Source organism: Python bivittatus, unplaced genomic scaffold (genome assembly GCF_059951505.1).
Source record: "Python bivittatus isolate LINGU-HERP-01145 unplaced genomic scaffold, Pbiv_v1 ctg000850_np1212, whole genome shotgun sequence".
NCBI lineage: Eukaryota > Metazoa > Chordata > Lepidosauria > Squamata > Pythonidae > Python > Python bivittatus.
In genome coordinates, this window is record NW_028277112.1 from 36266564 (window position 1) to 36293258 (window position 26695).

Below are 26695 nucleotides of genomic sequence, written 5' to 3' on the forward strand. Positions count from 1 at the left end.
CTGCCCACAGCATCCCCCTACCTGCACTCAATAGTGCATGCCTGGCCATGCCGATGCTGGGCTGAAGCACTACCTGCCCAACCCCACTCATGCTGCACCGCAGCACTCCCCTGCCCATCCACACTTGTGTCACACTGCAGCACCCCACCCACATTCCATAATGCTCACCCACCTGCCAGTCAGCTTGCAAACCGCCTAAGGAAAGGCTTGTCACGATTGGGACTTGCAACTTCCTGCTGGCTTCTCCATTGACTTTGCTTGTGGGAAGCCAGCATGGAAGGTAGCAGATGGCATTCATGTGACTGCAGGACACTGCAACTGTTGTATGTGCAAGTCAGTTGCCAAGCACCCAAATCCCAATGATGCGACCATGGAGATTCTGCAACAGCTGCAACTTTGAGGACTGGTCGTAAGTACCACTCGTTCAGCACTGTTGTAACTTCGAATGGTCACTGAATGGGTGGTCATTAACTGAGGACTACCTGTACACCAAACTGACTCTCTCCTATCTTGATGCTGAGAAAAAAATAAATTGTACCTGCCAACATCTTTCTCCCCCTTCCCCGCAAACTCAAAGATGCACTTTTAGATGTCCCAGTCTAAAATATTCACCTTTCAAAGATTGTCCAATACTCAACTTTTATTTGTGGGAGCCTCTCTTGAGGAAATTTTACTGCAACCCCTTGTCTATTTTCAGTCAATGAAATCAGATGCAGATAAAGCTCCACAAAAGTTCTAGCTTTAAATCCAACTCCATAATTATTTGAACTCATTGCCAGCTTCACTAACCTAAATAATAGCTCAAAGATCAGTGTAAGTGTTGCAACATACAGCAAGTCCTTTTCGTAATTAGCCAAGCAAAGTTCTTCTCCTTCCCTCCTTTCCCCACACAGCAGTCTCGTCAGAGACTTAGCAGAAACTTGGCAAGTGGTCACTGACAACTCAGGATGGTTTCTGAAGGAAAAGCTACAGTGTACAAAGTAGCAAGATTTACTTCTAACTATTCCTGCTAACTCAATATACAGAAACATGGCTGGATCAAGAATTTGCTTAAAATGCAAGGCTGATTGTTTTACAGTAGAAAAGCAATCCCATCAAAAGCAAGATGGAACTCTCAGCCAACATTATCCTGTTCCATTTTCTTTTCTGTTCTTTGCTGTTTTTAATATTGGCTACCTCTGTTAAGAGAGATCAAATGTATTCAGCGTTTGCTCTGTACACAATACACATATTTAGGAAATATTCTATTATTTCCAAACCACAGGATGAATCTCTTTCTAACCCAGTAACCCATAAAAATCTAAGATGTCACCCAAATCGTTTTAGATACTCCTTTCTTATGCTGGGTGCATAATTTTTTTACAATTTTAAAAAGGAAAAGCTAACAGAATTGCATGCTTTATTTCAGCCTTTCCCAATCTAGATGTGTAAACTTCAGCTCCCAGTATTCTCAGCAATGACTCTCTAGGCTGGGGAATTTTGGGAGCTGAAGTCCAGACATCTGGAAAGCACCAAGGCTGGAGAAGGATGTCTTTATTTATTTTATAAATCTCAAAATACATTTATATCTTACTTTTCCTCTAGGTGCTTAAGGTAGCATTCATGGGTCTTTCCCCTTTTTTCATTCTCACAACAACAAACCTACCTGGTAGGTTGAGATGAGATGTAGTGATTGGTTCAAAGTTACCTCTTCCAAATGAAAACATCTAGCTGAGGACCCAAGCTAGAATAACTGTATCTGCATTGCAAGCAAACAGTGAAGAGTCTCTTGCCAAGCTCATGTTTCAAATAATCGTGGCATTAAATGTTCACTTCTTCAGCTGGCCTGAGCAGACAGGAATATTTGTAGAAAGCTGTAGAAGGTGTCAACAAGCAGCAGCTGAGCAAAGGTTAAGCATGCTACATGCTAAAAGGTTGGCAATGGCCACTACAACTGGTGTTTTCCACTTAAAGACCTTCATTGCTTCTCATTCAAGCTCTCTTGTCTGCAAATACTGGGGGAAGTGGCAGCTATGTAAAAGTGAGGCTTTATGACAGTTGAACCATTCTTTGTTATTGAAATCCAACCTCCACAATCTAAAATTTTTTATTTCCAATCTCTCTGCTATTTCAAACAACAAATAAAGGGGGTCCATCAACATCTGGATAGTACCTCTTCATATTACAGATGAGGGCTCCCATTTGAAAATTCCCTCTGTATATATAGGAAATATATATGTATATAAAATAATCTCACTCCAAAAATCTTGGTGACTGGAATTCCCCACACTACCTGCTTTCCTCACTTTTAGTACCAATCCTTAAAGGTTAAGTGAGGCAGAAAATGAGTCTTCTCTACATTTGTCTTCCTGAATGGCAGCCAACTCCTGCCTAATCTTTCAACATGTATATGTTGAATGAATAAATAGATCCCATAAGCTCTGTGGTAGGTGGGCGTAGGAAGGCGGCTGCTTGTATTTCATTTTTGTTGAACCATCGGCAATTTTATTTGTGGTTACAGGATACATTATATCTTTGGATTGTTTGTTTGGGTTGAAAGCCTGCACCCACTGCCCTGAATTAATGTGAAGATTCCTCTTTTGAGTGTTTAATAATCACAAGCATTTCAAAAAAATTCTGCTTTGTTTTCTTTTAAATAAGATTTTGGTTAATCCCAGCTATTATTAAAATTGAAGATGTTTTACTAGTGATAATTAAGTGATAGGGAAGTTTGAAAGATACTGGCTTCCATTTGTTGCATAAGTGACAGGGTCTAGAAAATATGCTTTATGTAACCTGTGTGTCAAAAGCCTTTGCCAACAGAACACCACAGGGAAGATATCTGCTGATATGATGAGATGTTAATGTCATCGACATCTCATGTCATTTGCTGATCAAAGGGGACAGCAAATACAAGTAAATATAAGTAAAAGGGGGTCAAAAAAACCCATCAGCTATGGGGAAGTGGAACAAGATATTGCAAAAGGAAAAAGATCATAAAATATTGCTTAAAATCTAAATATAAGGGCAGTCACAAGATACCCTGTGAACATTTATGAGTTTTGTTGGCTACCATCCCTATGACTTGCACAAACTCAGGATTGCAAACCTGTGAGGAAGCGTGCTCGTATGTTTTAATATTTGCCTTGCAAGAACAATGTGGAGGGATACATCTACTACTTAATACAACAAATTAGAGTTGTGTTAACACAACATTAACACAGGAATGGTTAATTTTAAGTGGCTGGGGAGACACTTTGTATTTAGGCAAAGCATAGTTCTAAGAGGGCAGGGTTGTACCATGTGCTATACATTAGTAAGGGCAGGATTTGGGATTTCCCCCACTTTTTACTGGATATGGGGTTTTTTTAGTTTTTTTTTTTTTTTTAGCCTCTTTTAGCCTTATACTACAGATGTATGTGTTTCCTGAACCCAGCAGACAGAAAATAGAAATTAGATTTTTAGTGATGGAGACAGAGGAAGTGTTAGAGGCCAGAAAAAGAGATCTGGGGGCTATAGCAGAAGACTTTTCAACCCTAATTTAAGGCAAAAAGCACACAACTTTCCATTTCTACTCCCCAGTCCCTCACAAAGTAATTTGAAGCTACAGTATTGCATTTCTGCTGACCTAGAACCACTGAGAATCCCCAGGGATCACCATGAGCCAATCAGTGCTCACTTACAGCTGACCAATGGTAGGATGTTAAAAAAAAAGTCACCCAATCAGAGTCCTGCTCCCATAATGATTACACATATTGGAGCAGCAAAAGCCCTCTCACCCTCCCCCCCAAACAATAAGGAAATATATAAAAAAATAGTTGGTATTGCATGGATTTGCTTAATCGTTTGGGGAAGAAAAAAGCCTGCGGTTGTTATGAGGGAAAAAATTCTGGTTGTGAAGACAGCACACCTCTGCTATATTTGAGAGTGCCTTGCAAGCTACAATAGTGAAATGACATATCTCTAGACATGTTTGCATCCTGCTGCAGTGGCTGGTGTGAGGGACAAGGGGGGAAAAGGAGCATTTGTATAGACTTCCTATTGAGAGGCACTAGGAATATGACACTGAAACCCGGTAGGTGGGCAGGGAGAACCAATAGCTGCTCCAGGACAGGAGCCAGGAGGCAGGGAGAGGCAAGAGGTGCCACCAATAAGAGAATGGCCCACTCACAAACCCAGCAGAGTTTCATGGCTGTAAATGGAAAAACGGCTTTTTCTGCCATTCTAAATGCATTGCAGCAGAGCAAGAAATAAATTAACTCTGAAGCCAAATACAGATGATGGTATGAGATTACCCAGTGCAGAACTGCTTCTGGCGCTGGGCAAAGAGCCCGTGCAGACGTGTTCAGAGTGATGTTGAGATTTTAAAGAATTCCCTAGATGACTGACAGTTCTATCAGTGAAACCGTGCCCTGAACTTTCACTTGAAGTACTTACTATCCTGTTTGGCTGAAGATGTCAAGTCAGACTGAAGCGTGCAATCATTGTGTAGTAATTCTAACCCCATGATGGTTGGGAGCCTTGTGGACAAAAGCGTTACGTATAGTAAACTTCTGGATCCTTGCGTTGCACTGTAGCTTTGGGGGCTAATGAATTAGAGCTGAATTAGACTTCTTGTGTTTTGTATTCCTGCTCATATGGTCTGCATGAAGCCATCAGTATGGTCAGTACTTGGCTTTAAAACTACAAGTGTGCAGCTACAAGTATTTGGTTTTTAAAAAATCACACTGTGCGGATTTGGTTAGAGAGGTCTGAAACTGTGTGTTGCTAATAATTGATTATTACAATGTGTTATATGTGAGGCTGCCTTTGAAAACAGTCTGGAAACTTCAGTTAATTTAAAACATAGCAACTGAATTGCTCACTGGACTGCCCGATATGATGATATTATGCCACTACTTCACCATCTACGCGGCCTGCCAGTCCGTTTTCAGGCCTAATTCAAAGTGCTGGTTTGATCTTCAAAGCCCTTGAAGGCTTAGGACCAGATTACCTGAAGGAATATCTTTTTCCAGATGTTCCTACCCAAACCTTAAGATCTTCCAATGAGACCTTCCTCAGGTCTTCCCACCAAAGCTTAACCCTAATCCTAACCCTAACCCTAACCCTAGTTTTGGCATGCCCCCTCCTCTGAGGCTCAATTTGTGCCCACGTAAGCATCATTTCAGCACCAGGTGAAGACCTTTTCCCAGGCTCTTCAAGTGTATTTTAATCATATTCTACCCCTATTTTAATTTATATTATGTTAGATTTTGATAATTGCCCTGCCGCTGCCAAGTTTGTACGGTGTCTTTATTGTGTGCCTGATTTTAGTTTATTGTATATGTTTTAACCTGAATTGCATTTTCCTTTGCTTTTCTTTCTTGGTGTGTTTTATTGAAGCATTCAGACAAATTTGGCTATTAGGCATTTTAAAAATTATAAACCAGCAAAGAAACAATAAGACTGTATTAAAGCAAATGCATATTCCCGCCTCATTATAAGTGAAAATTGCCTCCATTTAATAATGAGGCTAAACTTCAAGAGCCAGAATTATTAGACTTTCTCTGAGAATCAACATAAATACATTTATCACTTACAACAATGGCAGCTGTTCTTTTAACTCTTTGCAACTATGGCCAATGTTCCTTTTTTGTTTTGTTTTGTTTTTTAGATTTTTTATCCCGCCTTTATTATTTTTATAAATAACTGAAGGTGGTGAACATACCTAATACTCCTTCTTCCTCCTATTTTCCCCACAACAACAACCCTGTGAGATGAGTTGGGCTGAGAGAGAGTGACTGGCCCAAAGTCACCCAGTAGGCTTTCATACCTTGGGGAGGGGGGGACTAGAACTCACAGTGTCCTGCTTTCTAGCCTGGGACCTTAACCACTAGACTAAACTGGCTTTTTCTAGTATATTTGCTCCCCCAACTTCTCCTTCCAGATAAGCAGTACCAGTAGCAACTACCCATGTTCCTCCTTGCTTCCTCTATTCACTCATCACCAACTTGCTCAGTCATTCAAGCAAGGGTGCTTGAGCAACCTTCTCTCCATCAGTTGTGAGACCTTTCTCCTCCTCATCTGTTTTTGATGGGTTAGGAGTTTTTCCTTTATTCTCCATTATCCAAATAATGTAAAATAACTATTTGCTTACATGATCCTTCATTCGAAGTGGAGCTGTCAAAGCACTGTTTTACCCCATAACCAGCTCTTTGTTTTGGCCATTTTTGAACTAGAGTACAGGTAAAGATAATACCCACTGAAGGATCATATGATGTGGGAAATATCTAAATATTTTGAAATGGGAGAAGAAAATTTATTCATAGAAATATCAGACTTATGTCAAATTCAGTATGGCAAAAGCAACACAAGCATGGTAGGCTTTGACTGTGAAATGTTATACTGGGGAGTGGAAATTTGGAGCTTGGCTATTCATATAATTCCAGAAATTGCATGCATACTTGCACAGATGCATACGTACACTACTACTACTACCAATATCCCTCTTAAAAGAGTTGAGATTGTGAGTTTTGAAACAAGTCTTTGAAAGCTTTGGTGTGCTGCACTTTTAAAATGTTATTTATTCAGTTATTACTATGACCTTTCTGTCACTCCTTCCAGACTGGCTCTGAGCAGCTTACAAGAAAAGGTGATGCATTAAAAACAGTAGAAAAACCAAAAGAGAAAAGTAATACTGTAATAAAGGTGCCATTCACCAGGATGAGGCCCAGATTAACATTTCCTGAAGGTCTTACCAAATAGCCAAGTTTTTATAGGCCTGCAAAAATGCAGCAGGGAGATTGGTCTCGATGTGAGGGCAAAAGTGAGGCCACCACTGAGAAGGCTCTGAGAAGTCTCGCACAGAAAGAATCCTTGGTGATGGAACCTTCAAGAGGCCTTCTCTCCCTGACCTCACTGGAAAGGCAGATTCATTTTGCTTTAAGGTAATAACTAATACCTTGAATTATATCTGGATACTGACTAGTAGCCAATGCAGCTACTGTGGCAGAAGTGTTACATGGGTGAATTTAGATGTGTCCAGGCAGCCACATGCTGTTTCAGTTTCAGCTTCTAGAGGTCCTTCAAGGGCAGCTCATCTAGAGCAAGTTGCAGTAGTTCAGCCATAAGGTGAAAAGGGCATGACTGATTGTGCACAAGGGCAGGACATAACTGGCTTAATAAATGTAACTTTGCAAAGGCTCTTATGGGCATAGTTTCCACTTCTTGTTCCACTGGTTATATCTTAACACTGCGTTTAACAATGTCACCTCAAATGATGGATCTTCCTTCCTCATTTGTACTTAATTCAGGAGGGGAACTGATCTTGTTGATCTTTATTTCTGAGATATAATATTTTCCAAATGTTATGGAATTTTTATTTTTTATTTCAAATATTTAGAGTTTAAGCCTCAGTTATCAGCAGATTATCTGTTGTATGAAACAAGAGTCCTTTAAATACCCAGCCTTCTCTCTTGTCTTTAATGGGTTTTTTTCCCCCTAATCTTTTTTTTTTTTTAATTGTGGTTCTAGAAGTTTGTGGATGAATTAATTAATTCTTTTAAAAGAAAAGTCTATGATTTGCATGAAGCCCTGCATAACACTGCAGATGCATAAAGAGCAAGTGTCCAAACAGCAGCAGGCATTTGAAAAAGGAAATGTGACGCAGACATGCCATTGCCATATTAAGTTAGGGTAAATATTTTCTTTGCTTTTCTTGTGCTTGATATCTCTTAAAGACAGCAAGTAATAAACAAAGATTTACACCATAACTCAGAGGATCTTTCTTTCCATACAAAATATGCAGAGGGCAGTGAAAAGAAGATAAAAAATCTGGCATATTATTTGAGACATACAGGTTTCATTTTATCCATGTTTCATTTGTTAAATTAACATTGATTGTTCTAGTAAAGAGAGTTAATTGCTACTCATTGCAGTCAGTGCTTAAAATACAGTAGGATTATGACATAATCCATTTAAGAACATGGATTGGATAAAATTAGTTAAACCACTTTCCCATTCACATGTTTACTTTGCAGTTAGAACACATAACTTACAGACCATAGGCTGAACTACAGGGCATATATCCAAGGACCTGCAGCCAGGGAAAGTCCCAAGTACCTCCCCCTCCGTGCCCCCCCCCCCAGAAATGAGCATGCTGGTTAATCACAGAATCCTCTTTATATTTTCTTTCTTTTTTAGAATTAGTTTTATGGGGTAACTGGATGAGCATGTGCATACAGTAATTACAAGTGTTTACTTTGGCCATGGAGACTAACAGGAAATATGTACTGCAGGAGGTCATTGTGAGTACTATAATGTGAGTTACTATCCTACCAGAAGTCCAGCATGAGATACTATCTGGGAATTAGTATAAGTCAGCATGAGTACAAATACAATTGGATTTTCCAAATTGTCACATCTAATGTCTTCCTTTAAATTGGGCAGAAAGTTATTTTTTGTAAGTTTTGTCTGGAAGAACCTTCTAATGTTTCTTCTTTGCTCTAGCCTCATGGCAATGATTATTTCAATTAATTGCAACCTTTCTGGCTAGATTGTTGAGAAAAAAGTCTAACCTTTCATTATCCTTAACCTTGCTTGGCACTTGCTAAATTGTTATTGTTACAATTATGATTTCCCAACTCCCAAGTGCCAGTTCCCAAGAATTCACATTTGCTGAAGCTGCAAACTGTTCAGATTGGAGTCTTCCAAGGATGACTGAAGTCAAGAGTTACATTCTTTTTACAGGAAGAATTGGAAGGCAATCCAATATCGGAGGTGAAAGATTCTTCATCTCTTGCTAATAATCACAAGAAAGAAGTCAAAGGAGTGCTAATCATATGGATTTGAACATCAATTACTTGATTTTTTTTTCATGCTCATAACAAAAAACATTATGGTCAAGTTTGAAATTCTCTTCATCTCCAAAGCTATGACCTGTAATATTAAATGTGATATAGTTACTTACTGGTGAAGAAAATACAATGACTGTGCACGAAGTTATCTGTGGTGATGCTCAGGTAACACACTGAGCTATAATATGTTTATTTATATTAATTAATAATTAAATGTATATGGCTGCCCAACTCATACACGATGACTCCAGGTGGTTTACAGAATTAAAATCCACAATACAAAAAGCCCAACAAGCTCCCAACCCCTGCGGCGGCTACAAACAGAATCAAAACAACCCCTTGATTGGCTCCGTAATAGGCTAAATGAATCCAATCTCTATTGCTATTGTTAATCCAGAGTTCTGCATGTGTAGCAGAACTTAAGGAAGCTGTTCATGATTATAATTACATTTGCCCTCAATAATGCAAACAGTAGCTCTTCCACCCTGCTAAAGCTAAGAACATGCCAAGGCAACTTTGAAAACAAAAATGGAAATTTCAGAGTCAAAATGCATTTGGATATCTCACAAACACAAGGGCAGCCTGGCTTTTTGGTAACAAAGAGTAAAGAGAGACAGAAATGAGGACTACAAGGCATAACTTGGCAACAAAATGTGGTATGTGTTTAGATGTATAGTTCCCTTCTCTATTTAAAGGCAAAGACCAATATTCAACACAGCTTTGGCCCAATATAATTGGAAAGTTGTTTGAAAAGTTCAGGCTGAAAGACTGAACGTAATTTATGTCACATACTCTGAAGACAATCAGAATGATAACAATAAATGTGACAGAAATTTTCCAATCTGTCTGAAAAGTTATAATTTAAATAATACAGTGGATAATTTAAACCTCCATCAATAACTATTTATTTATTTATTTTCAAGTTTATGTATGCCACCCATCTCACTGTACAAGTGACTCTAGATGGCATAACTATACATATGGTCCATTATAAAATATATATTTATGTATAATCTGCTCTAGCAATTAGTTCTGGCTGAAGCTGCTAGAAGTAATATTACTTTTTTCCTTTTCTTTTTTCATATATCAATTAATTTATTTTATTTTATTTATTATTAAATTTGTATGCTGCCCATCTCCCCCAATGGGTGACTCTGGTGGCTCACAATTAAAAATCAAAAGCCTATAAACAATTAAAATACCCCATAAATAATTAAATACTCAATCCATTAAAATCCTATAAAACAAACCCTATACATAAATACTACCCCTTCATGGATCACTGCCTTGTCGTGTCGAAGGAGCTTGCGTAACTCAGTGAAGCCATGAGCTATACCGTGCAGGGCCACCCAAGACGGACAGGTCATGACAGAGAGTTCTGACAAAATGTGGTCCACTGGAGAAGGAAATGGCAACCCACTCCAGTATCCTTGCCAAGAAAACCCCATGGACAATGTTAAAAGGCTAAAAGATATGACGCCGGAAGATGAGCCCCTCAGGTCAGAAGGTGTCCAATATGCTACTGGGGAATAGTGGAGGGCAATTCCAAGTAGCTCCAGAAACAGTGAAGCGGCTGGGCCAAAGCCGAAAGGACGTTCAGCTGTGGATGTATCTGGAAGCGAAAAGAAGGTCCAGTGCTGTAAAGAACAATATTGTATAGGTACCTGAAATGTAAGATCTATGAACCAAGGCAAGCTGGATGTGGTCAAACATGAGATGACAAGACTGAACATCGACATCTTGGGAATCAGCGAACTGAAATGGACGGGAATGGGTGAATTTAATTCGGGTGACCATTATATCTACTACCGTGGGCAAGAAACCCTTAGAAGAAATGGAGTTGCACTCATAGTCAATAAGAGAGTGGGAAAGGCAGTAATGGGGTACAACCTCAAAAACGACAGAATGATCTCAGTGAGTATCCAAGGCAAACCATTCAACATCACAGTAATCCAAGTCTATGCCCCAACCACTGATGCCGAAGAAGCTGAAGTTGACCGGTTCTATGAATACCTACAACACCTTCTCAAACTAGCACCAAAAACAGATGTCCTTTTCATCATAGGGGATTGGAATGCTAAAGTAGGAAGTCAAGGAGTAATCGGAATAACAGGCAAGTTTGGCCTTGGAATACAAAATGAAGCAGGGCAAAGGCTAATAGAGTTCTGTCAAGAGAACAAGCTAGTCATAGCAAACACTCTTTTCCAACAACACAAGAGACGACTCTACACATGGACATCACCAGATGGTCAATACCGAAACCAGATTGATTACATACTTTGCAGCCAAAGATGGAGAAGCTCTATACAGACAGCAAAAACAAGACCAGGAGCTGACTGTGGCTCAGATCATGAGCTTCTTACTGCAAAATTTAGGCTTAAATTGAAGAATGTAGGGAAAACCACTAGACCACTCAGGTATGACTTAGATCATATTCCTTGTGAGTACACAGTGAAGGTGATGAATAGATTTAGAGGATTAGATTTGGTAGACAGAGTGCCTGAAGAACTATGGACGGAGGTCTGTAACATTGTACAGGAGGCAGCAACTAAAACCATCCCAAAGAAAAAGAAATGCAAGAAAGCAAAATGGCTGTCTGATGAGGCTTTACAAATAGCTGTGGAAAGAAGGAATGCGAAAAGCAAGGGTGAAAGGGAAAGATATAAGCAACTGAATGCAGATTTCCAGAGAATAGCAAGAAGAGATAAGAAGACCTTCTTAAATGAACAATGCAAAGAAATCGAGGAAAACAATAGAATGGGGAAGACTAGAGATCTCTACAAGAAAATTGGAGATATGAAAGGAACATTTAGTGCAAAGATGGGCATGATAAAGGACAAAAAAGGCAGGGACCTAACAGAAGCAGAAGAGATTAAGAAGAGGTGGCAAGAATACACAGAAGAACTATACAAGAAAGATCTTAATGTCCCTGATGTCCACGCTGGTGTGATCACTGACCTTGAGCCAGACATCCTAGAGAGTGAAGTCAAGTGGGCCTTAGGAAGCATTGCTAACAACAAAGCTAGTGGAGATGACAGTATTCCAGCTGAGTTATTTAAAATACTAAAAGACGATGGTGTTAAAGTGCTGCACTCAATATGCCAGCAAGTTTGGAAAATGCAACAGTGGCCATGGGATTGGAAAAGGTCAGTTTACGTTCCAATTCCAAAGAAGGGAAATGCCAAAGAATGCTCAAACTATCGCACAATTGCACTCATTTCACATGCTAGCAAGGTTATGCTCAAAATCCTACAAGCTAGGCTTCAGCAATACATGAACCGAGAACTACCGGATGTACAAGGTGTAAGGTTTGCCCCGTTCGACAGAGAAACTCCCATGACACGTGTGGTTCACAAAAGAGGTTTACTCATGCATAACATAGCGGTTACAAGCAAAGCCAGGACTGGCTTGGTACATTTACATTACTCCTTTATAGTTGTCTCAATCCCCCCGCGGGCCCCGTTGCTAGGTTACATATTACAAATTAGATTGCAGATTGCCCCCTGTAATACCCCCCTTCTACTGGAATGGCAGGTTCAGCCTAGTCCTCTTGTTTCTTTGATTGTTGTTGCCTATGGCGTGGTCGTTGCCTTCGTTGGGGCTTCTGTCACGCGCACAGCCGGGGGCATCCTCTCGCGCACTGATCTCTTCCTCAATTCCGTGGCTGTCTCCTTTGTCTATAGCGCCCGAGGCCCTCTGGCATTAACACAAGGCATCCGCTCCAGATTAGTGAAGTGGCGCCAGGTGGCCCATTCATTAGCTTGCGGTTTCGCATTTCCTCTTTCTGCGCTAGCGCTCGACCGGTGAAATTGACTAAAGCGCGGCTGGGCAAGTTCCTAGGCGTGCAGTGCCGGCTGAACCTGACACAAGCTGGGTTTCGAAGAGGCAGAGGAACTAGAGATCAAATTGCCAACATTCGCTGGATCATGGAGAAAGCACGAGAGTTCCAGAAAAATATCTACTTCTGCTTCATTGACTATGCAAAAGCCTTTGATTATGTGGATCACAACAAACTGTGGCAAATTCTTAAAGAGATGGGAGTACCAGACCACCTTACCTGTCTCCTGAGAAATCTGTATTCAGGCCAAGAAGCAACAGTTAGAACCAGTCATGGAACAACCAATTGGTTCAAAGTAGGGAAAGGAGTACGACAAGGCTGTATACTGTCACCCTGCTTATTTAACCTATATGCAGAGCACATCATGAAAAATGCCAGGCTGGAAGAATCACAAGCCGGAATTAAGATTGCAGGGAGAATCATCAACAACCTCAGATATGCAGACGATACCACCCTAATGGCAGAAAGTGAAGAAGAACTAAAGAGCCTCTTGATGAGGGTGAACGAGGAGAGTGCGAAAGCTGGCTTGAAACTCAACATTAAAAAAACTAAGATCATGGCATCTGTACCCATCAATTCCTGGCAAATAGAAGGGGTAGAAATGGAAGCAGTAACAGACTTCATTTATTTGGGCTCCAAGATCACCGCAGACGGAGACTGCAGCCATGAAATTAAAAGATGCTTGCTCCTTGGGAGGAAAGCCATGGCAAGCCTAGATAGCATATTAAAAAGCAGAGATGTCACCTTGCTGACAAAGATCCGCATAGTCAAAGCTATGGTTTTTCCAGGAGTAATGTATGGCTGTGAGAGCTGGACCATAAAGAAGGCTGAGCGCCGAAGAATTGATGCCTTTGAACTATGGTGCTGGAGAAGACTCCTGAGAGTCCCCTGGACTGCTAGGAGGTCAAACCAGTCAATCTTAAAGGAAATCAACCCTGATTGCTCATTGGAAGGATCGATAATGAAGCTCAAGCTCAGATACTTTGGTCACCTAATGCGAAGAGAGATCTCTTTGGAGAAGACCCTGATGCTGAGAAAGATTGAAGGCAAAAGGAGAAGAGGACAGTAGAGGATGAGATGGTTAGATAGCATCACTGAAGCAATGAGCATGAAACTGAGCAAACTCAGGGAGGCAGTGAAGGACAGGAAGGCCTGGCGCAATATGGTTCATGGGGTCACGAAGAGTCGGACACGACTTAACGACTAAACAAATACATAAATACTAAAGACATTCAAGATGACTGGGGGAGGGGCGTAAATTCAATTACCCACAAGCCACTTCCACTTATGCAAGCCCCCATCCGGCCCCCAGGCCTTCTGGCCTAGCCAGGATTTCACACCTTTCCTAAAGGCCATGAGAGGAGGAAGATTGTTCCATAGAGCGGGGACCACAGCAGAAAAGGCCCTCTGCCTAGATCCCACCAGTCGAAATTCCTTGACCAGTGGGGTCTGCAACATGCCCCTTCTGCTGGACCGAGTGGGGTGGGCTGAAGTAACTGGGGCGAGACAGCTCCTTAGATAACCTGGTCCTGTGCCATGAAGGACTTTAAAGGTGATGAATTGGACCTGGAAGCAAACTGGCAACCAATGCATCCCGTGTAACAGCGGTGTTATATGTGCCCTCCTAGAGGCATTCAGAACTGTCTGCACCACTGCATTCTGCACCAGCTGTAGTTTCCGGATACCCTTCAAGATTAGCCCCATGTAGAGCGTGTTACAGTATTCCAACTGGGAGGTGACCAGGGCATGAGTGACCATGCGGAGGGCCTCCTGATCAAGGAAGGGGCATAACTGCTGCACAACATGAAGTTGTGCAAAGGCCCTCCTAGCCATGACTGCCACCTGCTCTTTGAACAGGAGTCGTGAATCCAGGAGGACCCCCAGATTAATTAAAATATTTTGTAAGTGTAATTTCAGGTTTGTGAGATCTAAAAAAAAAAAAGAATTAGGACACAGCATCAGTATACTGCTAGGGAATAAAAGCAGTTTGATTCAGGATTCTTTCCTTATTTTTTGTTCTGTAAAAAGTGATTGCTAATTGTTATTAGAGAGCAATGTGCTCACATTTAATAATGCATCTGCTTAATTTCATAGCTGTTGTGGGGGGAAAGCTCAATATAAGAGAGGAAGAATAGTTGGCTAGATTAAACATAGCTACATGGCTTTTTTCAATTTGTTGTGTTCTAGTAATGCATATTAGACTTTGGGTCAGCCAATTCAAACAGTAGCAAAAATGAGGTCAGAATACCAACTGGAGTCATTCTGAGTGTTGATTTTGAAGAATGTTGCAAGTAAGGAAAGTTATTTCTAGCTTGTTCATTTTTGATGTACTTTCGAGGCTCATGTTCCTATCTCAAATGGAAGTCCTGAGTAGTATTACAGTAAATCTACAGAGCCATGTATTGTTAATAACGTATCCTCAGAGAATGTTATCATGAAAGAAAATTACTATTCCTCAGAGATTTGTGTTTTCCTAAGTTGACTGGTGTATTAGAAAATAATACAGATAGTAAAATCCAGATGAAGTATGGACGTACTGTAGATGATAAGTAATTGTTGATTTAGAAATCATGACACACCCAGTGTGCATAAATACAAACACACACCACACACATATCTTATATATGGCATTAATTATATCTGTCTGATATTGTGCGCATCACATTTGAAATTCATATAGATATTAAAATTTTCCAAACTGAATGTTTTTATACAATGACACATAGGACAAAACTGCTACTACTTTGCGTATATTCTTCATTATAATTAACCTCACTGAACAATGAGGGTTTTTTAAAATCCATGCAGCAATATTTTAAAAATTGATTTCTGTGTAACTTTAAATTTTCTATAGTTCTGTTACCTCTTTCATGCGGTGTTCTGTAAAAATATTGGGCATTATCCAATCAAATGTAAATTTCTAAGAAAGTACTTAGCTCTATCCCACTGACTGCAGTAACATCTAAATCATAAGTATGTAATCCTGTGGTTTCTAGGACAGTACCTCAAGGACCATAGGATTTGTCAGATTCTCTTTTTCAGGGTTAGAAAGAGAGATAAATTTGACATCAAAAACCTTTCCATGACCTCTTAACAGCTCCAAAGCCAATTCTTTTTGAAGAAAGAAGTGTGCTAGGAGTTGGCCAGACAATGTATTGAGAGGGCCAAGAATCTGTGGTAGTAACTGATTCAAAAAAGAGGAAACAAAGATGGAAGGAGTATATTGAAATTCTGTAGAATAGAAATGACAATGCTGAAGATATTTGAGAAGATATTCTCTATTTTTAAGTACATCTAGTATAAAAGACAAAATTCGATCCGCACTCCAGTCATTAACAAGTTGGAAAGCTGCAGGAATTAATAGAATACAGTATCTACACAGATATGGCAAGCAACAGAAGAAGAATGAGTAAAGGTTCTAACCAAACCATGTCAACAAATCTGGAGGATGACACAATGACTAAAAGATTGGAAAAGGTTAGTTTAGATACTGTAATGTCAAAGAAAGGAGACTTAACAGAATGGGAAAACTGTCATACAATATCTTCAATTTCATATGCTAGTAAAATAATGCTTAGGATCATTCAGTGAAGATTAGAACCATATATGGAAAGTGAAATGCCAGATTTCAAGCTGGTTTTTGAAAAGGCTGAGGAGCAAAAAATATTATTGCTGATGCACACTGAATAATTGAGAAAAACTGAAGACCAAAGAGAAATCACTATGTGCTTCATTGATTATAGAAAGTCCTTTGCTTGTGTTGACCGTGTCAAGATGTAGAATGTCCTTAAAAAAAATAGGAATCCCAGATCATCTCATTATTCTTATGTGAAACATATACACAATCTTGACATAACATGGTGAAACAAACTGGCTCCAAATCAGCAAAGGAGTGAGACAAGGCTGTATACTGTTCCCTTATTTATTCAAACTATATGGTGAATATACACTGAGGGAGTCTGGATTGCAAGAAGATGAGTGTGGTTTTAAAATTGGAGGAAAAAACAAAATAATCTGTGCTATGCCAATGACACTACTCTGATACACTGAAAATACAAATGATCTGTAAGCTCTAGTACTGTAATGAAAGTTGAGGATCACAGTGAAAAAATGGGACTAAGATTAAATATAAAGACCAAACTAATGACAACAGATCCAGCCTTCAGTGTTAGAACAGACAATGAAGATGTTGAAGAGGTTGACAGCTTCTGCTTTTTAGAATGGACTATCAAAAGTAAAAGAATCAACAGTCAAAATATATACACCACAGACTAGCACCTGTAGAGAAGCCATGAAGGCCTTGGAAAAGATCTTTATATGCCATGATAGGTCTGTGTCTGCAAAGGTCAGAATTTTGCAGGCAATGGCTTTCCCTCTATGGAAGCAAACACTGGACTCTAAAGAAGCAGGATAAAAAGAGCACTGACATTCTTGAACTTTGGTGTTGGAGAAGACTCCTGAGCATAACATTGATAGTCAAGAAAACAAACCAATGAAGTATAGAACAAATCAATCCAGTGTTCTTACTTGAGGCACAAATGACCAGGCTCAAATTATCATATTTTGAATATATTATACAAAGATTTAGCTCTCTTGAGAAGTCTATGATGCTGAGAAAGATGGAAGGAAAGAAAAGAAGAGGATGACTAGCAGCAAAATGGGTGGACTTGATTACAGCAGCAATGGGTGCACTGTTGGAGGACCTGAAAGGCAAAACTGCATACAGATCATCCTGGAGAAGGTCTACATACGTATGTAATTGCTAACAGTTGACCCCTTAATGGCACATACTCAATTTCTGTGTGAGGCTTGATAGAGAATAAATTCCATGGTGACAGATGCTTTTTGGCTCAGAAGTTTGTTCATCTGACCATGTATGTTTTATACTTTAGGTATATATGTGTATGTATATTCCATACGTATATGTTGTGCACATATATTTTAGGCTCACATTTTCTGCCTCTGTATCTACTATGAGACAAGTGAGTGAGCAAAATATAGAATTTTGCTACTGTAGTCTTCAGAGTAATGCAGAGTATTGGAAACACAGTATGCTCTGAAAACTTCTGTAGACAGATTCTGAAATTAGAGTTTATCAGCTTTGTATCAGTCTTGAAGCACACTACAACTACATGGGCATTTCCCTGATTTGGCAGAGTCATCAAGGCATACAAATGATCTGAAGAAGAAGTACCGTTAAGTATCTACTGTAGACATCTTCAGGGTAGGGGGCCAATGCTGAGACATGTGTTTTGACATCATGATGCAAACCATGTGTCTGATATCAAGATCTTGCTGTTTACAACTTCTCTCACTTCTCAGGTATAACAAATGGCTATATATATATATTTTTTAATCTGCGCTCAGTCGTTACCGACTCTGCAGTGACTGCTTGGACGAGTCCTTGCAGTTTTCAAGGCAAGGTGTTTCGGAAGTGGTTTGCCAGAGCCTCCTTCCTAGAGCAGAGCCCAGCTGGCGAGCGCAGGAGGCGGAGTTTCCGTTGCTTTGCGCCCTTTTCGGGCGAGCACGGTTTTGCGCTTACCGGCAACTGCTCCTGACTCCTTTTGCAAGGCGCCGCCAGCATTTTTCCTCCCACCGGAGTGAGAGTACCCATTTATCTACTCACGTGAATTTTCGAACTGCTGGGTTGACAGGAACTGGGGAGGAAACAGGAGCTCACCCTGTTAACGCGAAGGCTGGACTCGAACTGCTGACGCGTCGACCATTTCTGGCCGGCAACTTTCAGTGTCATTAAGCCGCTGCACCACCATGTCCCCCCTATAACAAATGGCTATAAACTTACTCATTTCCTTACATATATGACATTGGGCAATTGTAGCAGGACTCAATGCAAGACATTTCCCATAGAAAGTACCTCTAAAACCTCATGGTATAACTGAAGGCAGATACTTGGATTTTTCTTTTGTGTGCATTCAGTTTGGAAGCAAATCTATAGAGGGAGAACCTCTGTTTCATCAGGCCATGCAACAGGACTTGCAAAATTAAAAGGTGAGGAAAATGGTGATCCTTGCCTTCAGAATTGTAGGATTTCAGGCTTCAGTTGAGACCCTTACTTGTATTCAAGAACCTTCAAGACTGAAAAATGGTTCAGACTTCTTATACTTCATTTTGGTTCTTTATAAAATGGTTTGTGAAAGAACAATAAGTAAATGTAGTTCAACTGTTTACCAGTGTTATTCTGCTTTCCCTTTAGAAACCTCATTCCCTAGCTAATTCTTGTTTCATTGCTTCCTGCGGTCTTCCTTGCTATTTGAGGCATTGTCTCATCCTGTTTACTGATTACAATCAGATTTCACTGCAATGGGTATGGATTGGAACATCTGTTCATTTTTTCTTTAGATAGTTCACAATCTATATAAATGTTATCAGATGATTGCTAGCTTGGTTTCTTCCTACACGGAGCTAACAGTGGCTTAATTCACTGCTCATACAAAGAAAATATCCATAGCAGGGCAACTCTTCCGTGGGAGACAATGGTCATCCCATGTAATCTGTTTGGAATGTATTACATTAATTGTTGAAATGCTTTAGGTGTGAGAAGTCATGGGGAACTGTTTTGCCAAGGACTGGCCATGTGCTAGACGATTGCTTCTTTGGGGATCCAGAGGCAATCAACACACAGGTAAATAAGGAGATTTTAAGCTTTATTGTTAACTATAGCAGACAGGTTTAAACAGAAACACAGTTTAAGGAAACAGAAATATAAAAGCATATAACATATAAAAGCATAGCATACCAAGCAAGATGATACCCAATCTTCCTTCAGCTGTCAGGAGCCCCAGTGGATCAACAGCAGAGATACCCCAAGGCAACCAATTCACACAACACCCAGTATCAAAGTCTGTATTGAAGCTGCAAGCTCAAGAGGCAATCTTAATGTTTTTATCAAAGTCTAGCACTAAAACCTCATGACCCTGTTTCCATGGTACTGAGACTGCATGACCTGATCTTGGATAGATGGTGCACCTGTTCATCATGTGCCCTATGAGCCTGGGAACTGTACAGATAACCTTGAGGTCCTCCTACACTGTGTGAAGATTCTTCCTTTCTCTTTACTCCCAAGCAAGAGTGAAAAACAAGTCAGCTAAATATTATTATGACTCAGAGTGAACTCTAAGCTCCTTAATATGAAGGAGAAATTAAAATATTTTGCAGTCTCCTTGAAATACAATGGTCTTCCTCATTGCCACTACAGGAAGCAACAACCCTGTTGTTCCAGTGGAATATATGTGTGCTCCCGGTGGAATATATGTGTGCTCCCAGTGGGTCCTCTATCCAGGCATTGATTAAGTTGATATTTAGCTTCAACAATGGTACAGTTTCAGGAACTTAAAAGATTATTTACCTATTATGTACTGGTATAGCATTGGCTATAGGAAGCCTAAAGAGGTGTATCCAACTCCTCAAATGAGTATCTAACTTCTTTGACAGTTACTATGACGATCGTTCACGTTCCTCAACCATGCCAAAATGTCATTCATACAGTTGTATGACATCCAAAATTCTGAAGGCCTAATAAGATTTAGCTTTCCCTCAATATAAATAATTTAATCAGATTAATGACATTGTTCTACCTGAGGGATTCTGTAATTAGTAGATTAGTGGAGCAGCAAGCCAAGCTATCTACCATTAGCACCTGGAGGAATTCCTGTTGTCTTTGTTGGTGAATATGAATATTCCTGTCATGAAAACTGTAAAGATAATAACCCACTGGCATTTTGTAAGCTATATAAATCCATGATTTCACATTAAATATTTAAAGTGCAGGAGGTGTTATTTGTTAAATGGGAAATGATTAAAAAAGAAAAAAAGATCAAGCATTACTGGTTTCTATTTTTTTTAATCTCACTTGGCAAATCCCTCTTTGTGTGAAGATGCCATTTTGTATTTATGTTTTATTTTTTAAATTTTTCTTCCCTTCAAGCTGTATATTAATTCAATTTCCTTGGAGGTGGATTTCAGACCTTGCAGGCAAAACACTCAAAATATTTTTACAGAACGTTTATCCTTTTGATATAAAAAAGAAGCTCAGACTATGAACATAAACAGATGCAATGCCATCTAAGTGCTTCAACACTTAGCAGATCTCTGAGATGTTTGAAAGTAGGACTGTCTAATAGGGATGCTGTTTGAAAAATCAGTTCTACCTATATACTATATTCACCTGAAAGGAAGACTGAACTTAGACTCAAAATAATTACCTTTAGAATGGGAGGGTCATCTTATATTTTCAGAAAATTCAGCAACAGAAATAGTCAAATACTTTCTGTGTAATCTTTCTTTGGGTTGAGGAGGTGGAGGGCATCATCTTAAATTTAGGTTATCTTTCTTTAACATTCATATGTTATCTTATTTGCTCAAAACTTATATTAATGTATTAATGTATGGGATAATTTGGCAAAATATTAAAATGTCATACAGGACAGGGGTCCCCAACCTTTTTGGCACCGGGACCAGTTTCGTGGAAGTCAATTTTTCCATGGACCGGGGAGGGGGGGATGGTTTCGGGATGATTCAAGTGCATTACATTTATTGTGCACTTTATTTCTATTATTATTCCATTGTAATATATAATGAAATAATTATACAACTCACCATAATGCAGAGTCAGTGGGAGCCCTGAGCTTGTTTTCTTGCAACTAGCGCTAGCACCACTGCCTCAGCTCCACCTCAGATCATCAGGCATTAGATTCTCATAAGGAGCGCGCAACCTAGACCCCTCGCATGCGCAGTTCACAGTAGGGTTCGTGCTCCTATGTGAATCTAATGCTGCCGCTGATCTGACAGGAGGCGGAGCTCAGGCTATAATGTGAGTGATGGGGGGGTGGCTGTAAATACAGATGAGGCTTCGCTCACTCACCCACTGCTCACGTCCTGCTGTGCGGCCCGGTTCCTAACAGGCCACGGACCAGTACCGGTCTGCGGCCCAGGGGTTGGGGACCTCTGATATAGGAGATATTGAAAACTAGACACTGTAGGGCAGGCATGAATGACCTGTGACTGTGGGCCATAAGTGACCACAAACCTTTTTTGGTGGTACAATTACCAAATTGTACAGTTTTATGAGGAACTTTTAGATAAAAAGCACAATACAATTGTTACTGTATGTCCTAGATTCTAGAATACATTGAACCAATTTAGAAACCAAGGAAACTGGCAAAATAACTTTCTTCAGTTCTCACACATGCATACACACACACATAACAGAAAATTTCATATGACTAACACATTTTGTGTCATCACACTGTGGCTTAGTTTCCCCATCCCACATTTCCCAAGTGAAACTTCTGTCTGTAGGAGGTTGGTAGCTAATGCTATACTAAACTGTGAGGAACAGAAGTTGCTTAGTTTTTTTAAAAAATGTGAATTTTTCACTCGAAAGAGAGTGGTTATAAATTTTTTAGGTGAAAACTGTGAAGTAAAACTCTCAGCTGGATAAAGGCCTCTGTTTTCAATAATTGCCACATCAGGCTAGAGTGAAACTGAGATAACTTATGACCTTTTGAAGTCGTCAGAATAAATTATGGTTTGTGTGCAAGAGGAGATAACACTGTTTAAAAGATTTATGTAACAGTTCTTCAAAGAGCCTGAGACATTAGCACACTATAACAAATGAACTGGAATTTCATGTAGGGAATTATTTACATGGGAGAATCCTGGAATCTTATCCACAGGGTCATCCTATCACCTCTACATTCTCTGTTCAAACAAGAATGGAAGTTTTTGAATCTGCAACTGCTGATCAATTTTCTAAGCAACTATGAAAATGATAATGATGGAGTAGGTGGTGAATTAAGAAAGCTCGGTAGTAATCAAGGGACTTGGCAAGAACTTCTTTCTTAAGGAAGATTGGATAGGATTGCAGCTTAAACCTCAGTCTGCAGGACATATGTTAGAAAAGCAGGTCTTCCTCTTTCAGAAAATCACAAGCCACAGCTCTCTACAAACTTTTAGGCCTCCTTGGTGGTCTTACTATGCAACTGCCACCCAAATGCATCTGAGAACCTTCCACCATATTAGAAAAAAATTGGCTGACTAAATAAATCCTTATCATAGCAGGTGCCATGGACACATCTGTTGCAGAAGCTCTATTTTTTTACTGGGTTGTACATTTTGGTAGCTCAGTACAAAATAGTTCTCATGACTGAGTAAGCATTATTTATGAAAGGTAGCACACTAGTAACACTTTCTAGAATTATATTCTATATATATTCTATATATATTCTAGAAAGTCTATAATTAGCAATCACTAAGGGATAAAGAGGCCATTTTGTTTGCATAAGCCAAGAGGACTTTTCTCTAGGAAAAACAATATACAAATAGGTAGAAAAAATACAAACTTTATATATATGTTGGGTAGTAATGTCAACACTTTTTCCTTTTTTGCTTTCAGACAAAAAGAAAAGGAAGAAGAGGCAAAGTCTCATCATATGGGTTTTTATAAGGAGTCCTGTCAAAATTGTCTTTATAGAACAGAAATATTTGGAAGGAAGTTCATTTCTATGATTCATACATAATTAAAATTGCATGGACTGTGACAGAGTGCTCAGCAAAGCTTGATGAGCCAGAAATAATTCACATGGGTTCTTAGAATTAGACAACAAACATTCCATCCATCACTGGGTGGGGTATCACAAGCCTATGGCTTATCCACTGGGGGCCAGATGAACTTTCTTCAATTGATAGGCACCATATTGACATGCCACTGGGAGGGCATGTGGACTTGTGACTTCCACCCATCTAGAAGAGAGGGAAAGCTAAAGCAGGAAGTGTTCTGTTGCCCTTTTTAGACATTTCTTGAATGCACAAAACTTGAACTGGATAAAGGATGGGGCTATCCATATAATTCTGTGCTTTATTCTCTCCAACTACCACATGATCCTCCAGGCAGCCTCAACAGTCGTATTCTCACTTACTTGAATGAAAGTAGATTTGCTTATGTGATCTGAAACCCTAATAAAGCAGGTTCAGCTGGACTTACATGCAGCTTCCTTTCAGATCTGAAACTGATTGGAGGAAACAGAGGTGGAATTATTAATGTAATTTATATTTATGTGAAATCAAAATTATAAATTGTGCAGGGAGCTTCAATGCATGAAGCAATTTCCCTCTTTCATAATTCCACCTTTGAATGAATGGAAATGAGCAGCTTTTGATGATGATGAGTACATGACAGAGGAGATGAGGAGACACTACACATATCTCCTTCAATGAAGCATCATCTGACATTCTTCTTCAATCAGACTCTTTTAGTTGTTCTTTCACTTTTAAAAGACATTTGCACAGTTTTCCCATAGTTAATAATGGAGCCTAAGTGGCCTCCAGCTGCACTTTCCCTAATGTCCATTTAGGCATTATCAGCCGGATGTTGGAGAACTGTTTGTTTCTTGTTTCAGCAGGATTGCTGGAATGAGGGAATGAGGTTTCTCTCCTTCTCAAAGACCCTGCTCAGGAGAGTTGTTTCCTTTCTGCCATTAGTTATTTTATATTGGGAGTGGGGAGAAATATTGCTTCTTCCTCTTTCCAAATGTTCTTGCTTCAAGTCATTTGTTTCCCATTGCTAATAGCACTTAAACACTAGCAATCTTGAGCAGTGGTTATTACAAGGGTAAAATACTGCTTGGAGTGAAGGAGATGAAGGTACTGTATGTGTATATGTCTTCATACATGCACACAATTGTTCATGTTATGCCTGAACCTTGAACTGGCACCAGATATGGTCTTGGGAATGGAAATATTGGTCATCCATGCTTTACTGGCATAGCCTTTGAAGTATTTTAGATGCATCTTTTCCAAATATGGCCAATGACTGCCCATTGTCTTTCCTTTAGTCACAACTTTTGTTCCTCTGTCTTTTACCAGCTTCTGGACAAATGGCTGAACACACTGGAACAGAGGAATTCACTTTTGCCTTGAATGACAGCCAACCTTCTTGTGACTGTGAACACTACTTCTTCTTCAATAGAACATGTGGCTTATTTCGTTACAAGAGCAAATTTTGAATAATTTAAAGCCATGGCATATGCTGCTCTAAATCTAATAGAATTTATAAGATGTAACTTCTTTTTGTTTTCACCTGGGCATGTAATTAATGTGGGAGTAATTCAAGATAACAATCCTGCTCAGTATAATCTTGCATAATGATTTGGATTAGGTAATAACCTTATAATTTATATATTAAACGATTTGAAATTCTGAGTCTGACAGTGTCACAATTCTCCTTTCCACAACCTTTGAAAAGTCAGTAAAGAGCCCAAGTTTCTCAGGCCAGAGTCAGTAGTTCTGTAAACACCCAACAACCACTCTTCTTCAAGGCCACCAAGTGTTATACAAAGATCTCATTAATTAATGGAAGGGACAGGAAGAAAGGGCTATGAGTTTGAAGAACCACAGTTATAAATGGCACTTAGATCTTCACACTGGAAGTGGATAATCAACAGTTTTGTTTGGCTGTATTCTTGTTTTCAATAAAGATGTTTTCTTGAGCTGAAATATCTGTGAAGCTTTTGTGTCCTAGTCCAGAAGATGAGTTTAGCAATGTAAAGCCAGGAGGTTTGGGATTCATTTCTAAGACTTGGTCAGGAAATCTGGCACCACTCACTTATTTACCTCCCAACAAGCAGGAAATACAATAATGCATAGCAGTTGCCTAGAAAATGCATTTGTGCAACTGAAAATACATATGCCTGTAATTAATTTGTATACAACTTTGATGAGCATTTATTACCTTGGTTTGCAAATCTATTTATGTATTTCTCTTCTATTGGTAAATATATTTAAGTCAGAATGCAGAACTGGAGCAAATTCTGCCTTTTTCTCGGTGTCTGAGTTTTCCTTTCATCAAGTCTAAGGCACAGAATGAGCTGAGGCTTGCAATGTATATTAAAAATAAAAGAAAAGTGTTCTTTAGGTATGTGTGTAGCAAGAGAAAAATCAAGGAAATGGTCATTTGGCTGATTGGGGAAGATGGTGAGAGGGTGATGTGCAACAGGGAGAAGGCTGAACTGCTTAATTCCTATTTTGCATCTGTCATTTTGCAAAAGGAAAATGTGTTCCAATCAGTCAGAAGCTCTATTGTTAGGGGTATAAGAGAAATGCAGGTCAAAATAGGTAAGGAATTATTAAGAGAACACCTAGCTGCTTTGAATGAATTCAAGGCTCCAGGACCAGATGAATTATCAGGACCAGATGAATTACCAAAGTGCTAAAGGAATTGGTGGATGTGATTTCAGAACCACTGACTGTAATCTCTGAGAACTCCTGGAGTACAGGGTAAGTGCCAGGAGATTGGAGAAGAGCTAACATTTCAGTCTTTTAAAAAGAGAAAAAAGTGAACCTTGGAAACTACAGAACAATCAGCTTTATCTCAGTACCAGGGAAAATCCTAGAAAAGACAATCAAATGGTGGGTTTATAAGCACTTAGAAAGGAACAAGGTGATTACTAGAAGCCCACATGAGTTTGGCTGGTGTGGGTCTTCCGGGCTATGTAGCCGTGGTCTTGAAGTTTTGTTTCCTAACGTTTCGCCAGCACCTGTGACCGGCATCTTCAGAGTGCAGGAGCACAGACAGGAGCAGTTCTCTCTGTGCCCAGGGTGAAGTGACCCTTCTGTGGGTATTTATAGAGATCTGGGGGAGGGGGGATGGGTGTGTGTGGGTGGGGTTGGGTTACTGAGTGGCTGCTTGTTTTGGTGTCAGCATCTGTGTGTATCTTCCTGGGGATTAGGCAGGGTTTTTTCTTCTACTGAATTGTTAACGAGGGGCTGCTGGGGGTGATTAGCAAGTTCATTGTGTGAACTGTTCACACATCCTGGTGGTTGAGCTGAGTTCGTTGACCTTTTGCAGGCTGTATTTTTCAGGATTGGTAGCCAGGTTTTGTTGATTTTTAGACTCTCCTCTTTTTTATTGAAACTGTGCTGGTGTTTGTGAATCTCAATGGCTTCCCGGTATAGCCTGGTATAGTGACTGTTGGTGTTGTCCAGTATCTCTGTGTTTTCAAATAGGATTTTGTGTCCAGTGTGCTTG

At 39.7% G+C, this 26695-nt stretch overlaps 1 long non-coding RNA gene across 1 annotated transcript in view; it reads left to right on the top strand.

Moving 5' to 3' along the window:
• LOC148213815 (uncharacterized) overlaps positions 1–24747 on the top strand; it is a 37641-nt gene extending 12894 nt beyond the window's left edge. Inside the window, exon 3 of the long non-coding RNA XR_015793708.1 lies at positions 24535–24747. This is a non-coding gene — a long non-coding RNA (uncharacterized LOC148213815). The remainder of the gene's footprint in view (positions 1–24534) is intronic.
• Positions 24748–26695: the final 1948 nt, after the last annotated feature.